We start from the raw sequence: 9,289 nt of genomic DNA, 5'->3' as shown, positions 1-9,289 counted from the left end.
TTTTGAACTGTGGTGTTGGAGAAGACTCTTGAGAGTCCCTTGGACTGCAAGGAGATCCATCCAACCAGTCCATTCTAAAGGAGATCAGCCTGGGTTTTCTTTGGAAGGAATGATGCTAAAGCTGAAACTCCAGTACTTTGGCCACCTCATGCGAAGAGTTGACTCATTGGAAAAGACTCTGATGCTAGGAGGGATTGGGGGCAGGAGGAGAAGGGGACGACCGAGGATGAGATGGCTGGATGGCATCACGGACTCGATGGATGTGAGTCTGAGTGAACTCCAGGAGTTGGTGATGGACAGGGAAGTCTGCCGTGCTGAGATTTATGGGGTCACAAAGAGTCGGACACGACTGAGTGACTGAACTGAACTGAACTGAACTGATCGTGCTTTCTGTACCAATGTAAAGGGAACATACTTGTTCATTTATGAAGAACAGTTTATTGAGATATAATTCACAGACCACATGATTCACACATTTGAAGTGCACAATTCAATAGTTCTTAATAGATTCACAGAATTGTAAATCCATCACCATAGTCGGTTTCACAACATTTTTATTACCTTCAGATTAATCTTGTACCCTTTAGCTGTCCCTCATCAACCTTCCCATTGTCTCTTTGTCCAAGGCAACCACTAATCTACCTTCTATCTCTATAGATGTCTGTTCTGGACATTTCATACAAATGGAATCATACAACATGTGTTTTTTTGTGACTGATTTTCTTTCGTGAAATGTAATGTTTTCAAGGTTCATCCATGTGTAGCACTGCCTTTTTTTTTTTTTTCTTTTTCTTTTTGGTAACAGCTGTATCATGCTTTATTGTGCAAAGGTACCACAGTTTGTTTAAGCATTCCCTTATTAGATGCATATCTTTGCTCTTTCAAGCATTGCTGCAGTGAGTTACCTTGAGCACATGTCATTTCCTGTGTGTGCTGGTGCATGTTTCACCCATTCCCAGAACTGTGCTTTCTGGAGCAGGTAGTAAACACAATTGTTATTTTATGTTGCAACTCACTCTATTGCCCTGCCACCGGCAACGGGTGAGCTCCCTACCAGCACAATTCCTTTTGTCTTTACCAGTAGAGCATATTGCCAAACTCTGAAAGTTTGCCAATCTGGTAGGTTTAAAAAAGAAAGTATCTAAGTCTGTGTGGTTTTCATGTGTATTTTTCTGAATACAGTTGACATTGATATCCATATGTATCTACAACTCTTGTGATTTTTTTGTCGCAAGTACATTTTCTTGGCTTCATCATAGTGGTGGTTAGAGTTCGTCAGCTACATAACTTGGTTTCCTGCAAGTGTTTGATTTTCACATCTTTTGCATTATCCAACAGAGACTTTTGCACAACAGAGAATCTTGCACACATCATATGCATATTTTTTATGTAGAGAGTTGTTAAAGAAAGGCAGCCTTTTGACTCTCAAAGAACACTAGCCCTTGAGAACACTAGTTCTCAAGAACTGCTAGGCCTTGAGGTTTAATCTGCATATCCACCGAAGACACCCTAGGGTGTCAAAACAGGACAGCAGAGATCCTCAGTGGGTGACCCTAGGAGTCCTAAAAGGAGCAATGGTGAAGGTAGGATTACTGGGCAGGCCCCCAGGACTCTGACATTAATGTTCTCAAAACAAAGCCAGGAGCAAGGCTGTCCTAAATTGTAAGTGGACTGTCCTGTTGCCTCCAGAGAGCCAGCCATGACGTAGGAGAGCTGGCTTTGGAACAATGATTAATCGCTAGCAAGGGCCAGATGTGCTCTTGCAGAGGCCCAAGGGTGAAAAGGAAGTCCCCCCACCCCCAGAATCTGCAGTAGGAAGAAGTATAAACTAAAGGCCAGACCCTCTTTGGTCAGTCTCAAAAGTTAAGTTGGAATTCTCTGAGAAACCACACCACTTACTGTCAGGCAATAACAACTACAATAACAGCCACAATAATAAGGCATTGATTCTCCTTATTTGTGGTAGTCATGTTCTATGAAATCACTGCAAACAATGAATTAGCAAACACTGAAGCATTGTGCCTAAGTGTAATACATGGTTAGGTTCCTATAAGCTTTTGCTCACATCCATGAATTCATAACTGTGTTTTATGTGTGAGCTCATGGCCAAGGGCACTAACTCATGCCTGAGGGAAGTATCACTAACACACATGCTTAGGAACACTAACTAGATAGCACTAGGTAGTCCTTCAGTACTACATTTGGGGGCCATTTTAAGGGGCAAAGTCACCAACAAAAGCACAAAAATGAAAAAGACAGGAGCACTAAATAGACCACTAAAAAGACACTTGTTTCTAGTATGAAAGCTGACACAAGAAGATAAGGCATGACCTTGTTTGACATCAGTTGAGAACAGTGAATAGAAGGTGACTTAAATCTTTGTTGCTGTGAGCATGTCTATAAGAAGTATAAGCATAGGGAGTATTAACTTGGGGGTTACAACAAATTGTAGCTAGTAGGCAAACTTGCAAGTAGGGGGATCCTTGAATAAGGAGCAATGATTGCAACTGTTACTGAGTGAGTGAAGTCGCTCAGTTGTGTTCAACTCTTTGCGACCCCATGGACTGTAGCCCATGAGGCTCCTCCATCCATGGAATTTTCTAGGCAAGAGTACTGGAGTGGGTTGCCATTTCCTTCTCTAGGGGATCTTCCCAACCTGGGGATCGAACTCGGGTATCCCGCAATGCAGGCAGACACTTTACCATCTGAGCTACCATTAGTGAGAGACAAAACTCCCTCCTATATTTGAGGAACACCAAGCTAGTCTGAGAAGCAATGGAGAAGTTAAGATGACCTGTGACATAGGAGGGACCTTGAGCCACAGGTGGAGCCAGTTGGGGACTGACGCTAACTTTATGGGGTTCTCTAGATCAAATTGCCAATGTCTGCTGGATCATGGAAAAAGCAAGAGAGTTCCAGAAAAACATCTATTTCTGCTTTACTGACTATGCCAAAGCCTTTGACTGTGTGGATCACAAGAAACTGTGGAAAAATTCTGAAAGGGATGGGAATACCAGACCATCTGACCTGCCTCTTGAGATATCTGTATGCAGGTCAGGAAGCAACAGTTAGAACTGGACATGGAACAACAGACTGGTTCCAAATAGGAAAAGGAGTATGTCAAGGCTGTCTGTTGTCACCCTGCTTATTTAACTTCTATGCAAAGTACATCATGAGAAATGCTGGACTGGAAGAAACACAAGCTGGAATCAAGATTGCCAGGAGAAATATCAATCACCTCAGCTATGCAGATGACACCACCCTTATGGCAGAAAGTGAAGAGGAAGTAAAAAACCTCTTGAAGAAAGTGAAAGAGGAGTGTGAAAAAGTTGGTTTAAAGCTCAACATTCAGAAAACGAAGATTATGGCATCTGGTCCCATCACTTCATGGGAAATGGATGGGAAACAGTGGAAACAGTGTCAGACTTTATTTTTTTGGGCTCCAAAATCACTGCAGATGGTGATTGCAGCCATGAAATTAAAAGACGCTTACTCCTTGGAAGAAAAGTTATGACCAACCTAGATAGCATATGCAAAAGCCTAGAGAGCATATTCAAAAGCAGAGACATTACTTTGCCAACTAAGGTCCATCTAGTCAAGGCTATGGTTTTTCCCGTGGTCATGTATGGATGTGAGAGTTGGACTGTGAAGAAAGCTGAGCACCAAAGAATTGATGCTTTTGAACTGTGGTGTTGGAGAAGACTCTTGAGAGGCCCTTGGACTACAAAGGGATCCAACCAGTCCATTTTGAAGGAGATCAGCCTGGAATTTCTTTAGAAAGAATGATGCTAAAGCTGAAACTCCAGTACTTTGGCCACCTCATGCAAAGAGTTGACTCATTGGAAAAGACTCTGATGCTGCGAGGGATTGAGGAGGAGAAGGGGACGACAGGATGAGATGGCTGGATGGTATCAGTGACTCAATGGATGTGAGTCTGAGTGAACTCCAGGAGTTGGTGATGGACAGGGAGGCCTGGCGTGCTGCGATTCATGGGGTCACAAAGAGTCGGACACGACTGAGCAACTGAACTGAACTGAACTGAGACGGGTCATGGAAGTTCATTGTTCTTCAGTTTTCTCATCAGCAAAACTGACATAATTCCTGATCTACTTACTTCAGAGTGGTTGTTTGAAGCTAAAATATATACAGAAAATCCAAGGGACTAAATGAATTAGAATGAATTAGAAAATTTAAAAAATCCATGGGTGCTTACTTTTGTGTGAGAGTAGTAGAAGCCATTTTTATTTTCTTCCTTGTATCTCTGAATTATTTCATGGTAATCTCTAGTAATGCAAGAAGGCAAAATGGTTGTCCGAGGAGCCTTTACAAATAGCTTTGAAAGAAGAGAAGTTAAAGGCAAAGGAGAAAAGGAGATATACCTATTTGAATGCAGAATTCTAAAGAATAGCAAGGAGTGATAAGAAAGCCTTCCTCAGTGATCAATGCAAAGAAATAGAGGGAAAAAATAGAATGGGGAAGACTAGAGATCTCTTCAAGAAAATTTGAGATACCAAGGGAACATTTCATGCAAAGGTAGGCTCAATAAAGGACAGAAATGTTATGGACCCAACAGAAACAGAAGATATTAAGAAGAAGTGGCAAGAATACACAGAAAAACTATACAGAAAAGATCTTCATGACCCAGATAATCATGATGGTGTGATCACTCGTGTAGAGCCAGACATCCTGGAATGCAAAGTCAAGTGAGCCTTGGGAAGCATCACTATGAACAAAGCTAGTGGAGGTGATGGAATCCCTGTTGAGCTATTTCAAATCCTAAAAGATGATGCTGTGAAAGTGCTGCACTCAATATGCCAGCAAATTTGGAAAACTCAGCAGTGGCCAGAGGCCTGGAAAAGGTCAGTTTTCATTCCAATCCCAAAGAAAGGCAATGGCAAAGAATGCTCAAACTATTGCATAATTGCACTCATCGCACACACTAGTAATGCTCAAAATTCTCCAAGCTAGGTTTCAAGAGTACGTGAACCAAGAACTTCCAGATATTCAAGCTGGATTTAGAAAAGGCAGGGCAACCAGAGATCAAATGGCCAACATCTGTTGGATCATCAAAAAAACAAGAGAGTTCCAGAAAAACATCTACTTCTGCTTAATTGACTATGCCAAAGCCTTTGACTGTATGAATCACAACAAACTGTGGAAAATGTTTAAAAAGATGGGAATACCAGACCACCTGACTTGGCTCCTGAGAAATCTATAAGCAAGTCAGGAAGCAACAGTTAGAACTAGACATGGAGCAATAGACTGGTTCCAAATAGGGAAAGGAGTATGTCAAGTCTGTATATTGTCACCCTGCTTATTTAACCTGTATGCAGAGTACATCATGAGAAACGCTGGGCTGGAAGAAGCACAAGCTGGACTTAAGATTCCTGGGGAGAAATATCAGTCACCTCAGATATGCAAATGACACCACCCTTGTGGCAGAAAGTGAGGAAGGACTAAAGAGCCTCTTGATGAAAGTGAAAGAGGAGAGTGAAAAAGTTGGTTTAAAACTCAACATTCAGAAAACTAAGATCATGACATCTGGTCCCATCACTTCATGGGAAATAGATGGGGAAACAATGGAAATAGTGACAGACTTTATTTTGAGGGGCTCCAAAATCACTGCAGATGGTGATTGCAGCCATGAAATTAAAAGATGCTTACTCCTTGGAAGGGAAAGTTATGACCAAGCTAGCCAGTATATTACAGAGCAGAGACATTATTTTGCCAACAAAGGTCTGTCTAGTCAAAGCTATGGTTTTTCCAGTAATAAGGTATGAATGTGAGAGTTGGACTATAAAGATAGCTGAATGTCGAAGAATTGATGCTTTTGAACTGTGGTGTTGGAGAAGACTCTTGAGAGTCCCTTGGACTCTAAGGAGATCCAACCAGTCCGTCCTAAAGGAGATCAGTCTTGAGTGTTCACTGGAAGGACTGATGCTGCAGCTGAAACTCCAATACTTTGGCCACCTCATGTGAAGAACTGACTCATTGGAAAAGATCCTGATGGTGGGGAAGATTGAAGGCAGGAGGAGAAGGGGAGGACAGAGGATGAGATGGTCAGATGGCATCACCATCACTCAACGGACATGAGTTTGAGGAAGCTCTGGGAGTTGGTGACAGACAGGGAGGGCTGGCATGCTGCAGTCCATGGGGTTGCAAAGAGTTGGACTCGACTGCGACTGAACTGAACTGAATCTCTAGTGTGTATATTATTTATAATAAAAAGTAAAGTGGTAATAACACCCGTGAAAGTAACATATATTTATACAAAACTGCTTTGAATAAAGGTACTATTTAAAAGTGTTATTTTCCATGCAATAAATCAACGGAAACAAAGGGTTAGTAAACTGAAGTAAAATTCCAACTTGCTTTGTCATGCCCAGAAAAACAAGTCCCACCTGGTTTGTGTAGCAATCTTGTCAGAGCTATTTGGTTCAGGCTTGTTTTTATAATATTAACGGGAGCCATTGTGCCCTCTGCCTGCCTGTCTTGTGGGGCTGCCAGAACCACCCTTGCCTTCACTTGTAGTGAAAAAAAAAAGAGAGGGTGGGAGTTACTGGGCTATTTTCCCCTGTAACAGCACCGTGTTGTATGAAGATAATCTAAGGGCATGGAGAAGTCTGCACTGTCTTTCTCCTTGATTTAGTAAGGCAAGTTTTTTTCTTTTTTTTCTTTTCAGGGGGGTTGCACCATGCAGCATGTGGGATCTTAGTTTCCCTACCAGAGATTGAACCCACCCCCACTGCAGTGGAAGCAAGAATCTTACCACTGGGCTGCTAGAGAAATCCAGTAATGCAATTTTTAAAATGGAACACTGGTATATTTTTTCAGTTCCAGGAACTAACTTGATCCACTGTCTCAGAAGCACACGTTCTTCTCGACTGAACAAAGAACAGGTCTGTTTGACTCAAAAGTGCACTGCCTTCCATAAACAGATTTCACCCTGTCATTTTGATGGGACATGTGATCCTCTTTCATTTTCTAATCTAAACTGTCCTGTGGTGGGGCTGAGGGCAGTTCCTCAGCTGTGATACTATATGAGCAATGGTTGATTCTCCATGCTAGGTAGTGTGATCCTAAAAGAGATTAAAGAAAGCCTGAGCCTTTTGGTTCTGGCCCTGGCTTACGTAAAGCACAAACCTGGTTAATACATTCTGTTAATTCCTAAGCAATTAGCCCCTTTAAAACATTCAGCGAAAGTATCACTGTTGAAAGATTTAAATCAGTTTTAGATACATCAGAATAGGGGAAAGAAAAGTGCAGAACCAACAAGGAATGGTCTATGTGGTTATTACTATTTAATAATTTCATGTGTGCATGCATGCTAAGTCGCTTTAGGCATGTCTGACTCCGTGTGACCCTGTGGACTGTAACCTGCCAGGCTCCTCTATCCATGGGATTCTCCAGGGAAGAATACTGGAGTGGGTTGTCATTTCCTCCTCCAGGGGATCTTCCTGACCCAGGGGTTGAACCGGCATCTTTTCTGTCTCCTGCATTGGCAGGCAGGTCTTTTACCACTAGAGCCAGCTGGGAAGCCCCATTTAACAATTAAATAATATGAAATTATTTATTATAATTAATTACTTTTATATTATACATTATAATTTTTATAAATTTATATAAGGTAATATATTTATATAGTATGAATTACCATTTGTATTATATAATTATTATAAATTATTTTATTAATAAGAAAAATAAAGTTACTGAAGTGAGCATTGTTTTAATATTAATTCCATTAATACAACTGATGTACTGTATTGGGTGGAGTCACAACCTGAATTAAGTGTGTTCATGCAGATTTTCTATGTAAAAATCTGCAGTATCACAAGAAGTCTTCAAAAGGTCACTTGAGAGGAACACAGAAATGTTAGCCCACTTAATGCGGGAATATAGAAACAGCAAAAAGTTGGGGTAGTTAACGGCCTACTTGGAATATTTTTGTACCCTAGACAAATTACTAAGAGCAGTCCAGACAAGATCTTATCCTAGTGTAACAGAAAACAAACCTGACTCCATATGGGATCTGTTCCTTCAGCTCTAACTTTTGTGCTCTGTGGCCTGTACTTAGTCCTGGGGCTCTGTACCTTTGTAAAAAGACCTTGCCTTTAGCCTGAAATATACACAATAGCCCATTCTCAAGGCTCTGACCTTTAAAGGTATAACACTTTTCCACATAGAGATAAAAGGCTGCAGAACGGAGAATAATATTTTTTCTTGTTGGAGACTTACAGCAATATTGTGACCCGACCTACCTGGACAGCTGCAAGAACAAAGGGCTCACATGCCAAGAAGTTTGCAACAACCAGCTACACTCCCTCCACTTTAGGCATAAAAGAAGCCTGAATTCTAACTTGGGTTACGATGGTTCTTTGAAGGTTGCACCAACACCTGCAGTTGGGCATGGACTGGTGTGTCCCTGGGCTTAGAGAATGGGACATTTGGCTTCCAAGCGGAAACCTCTCAGTCACGAATGGAGAAAGATGATTTAAAAATGGGTGGTGCTGGGAAGAGAAGGAAGATTTTTGTTCAGAAGGGTGTCCAGTGCCAAACTGTGAATGGAAGATAAGCACGGGACTGGGCCAAATCTCCATGATCTGTTTAGGGGAAAGACAAACAGGTGGCTGCTGAATTCTCTTACACAGATGCCAAAAAGAACAAAGACCTCACTTGGGGGGAGGAGACGCCAATAGAATACTTGGATGATCCCAAGAAATACATACCTGGAACAAAAATGATCTTTGCTGGCATTAAGAAGAAGGGGGAAAGGGCAGACTTGAAGCTTATCTCAAAAGAGGTACTAATGAGTAATAGTTGGCCACTACCTTATTTATTACAAACCAGAAAAGTCTCATGACTTTATCTGAGTCACCAGGGAAGCCCCTTGTTATGTGTACCATATTTAAATAAATCTCATATACTAGAATTCAGATCATGAAGGGCTGATGGAATATTTCTGTTGGGCAGTCCTGATTTAAATAAGATTTGCTTGTGGCTAAATGAACAAGTTCAGTTTTTAAAATGTTGATAGTAATTCCAGTTCAAGTACTATCACTGTTTTCCCCATCCAAAGAGATGATCGAACTTGAATAAGGACCGTTAAATTTTTTGGGAGATGGTGAATGCTTTCTCAAAACCTGTAGGAGATTGGTTTTATATTTAGATTTCTGTAACTGGTTGTATTAATATATTTAAATACTAAGATCCCTTCACGGTCTCAAGAACAGAGCAAGATTCACCTGTGTTTAATTAGTTTGTTAAGGCAAGGGCTAAAGATACACTAACA

At 41.2% G+C, this 9,289-nt stretch overlaps 1 pseudogene; it reads left to right on the top strand.

Moving 5' to 3' along the window:
• LOC102185407 lies at positions 8,498-8,814 on the top strand (annotated as a pseudogene).

The sequence above is a fragment of the Capra hircus genome, chromosome 2 (assembly GCF_001704415.2).
Source record: "Capra hircus breed San Clemente chromosome 2, ASM170441v1, whole genome shotgun sequence".
Lineage (NCBI taxonomy): Eukaryota > Metazoa > Chordata > Mammalia > Artiodactyla > Bovidae > Capra > Capra hircus.
This window is presented reverse-complemented; position numbering and strand designations above follow the sequence as displayed.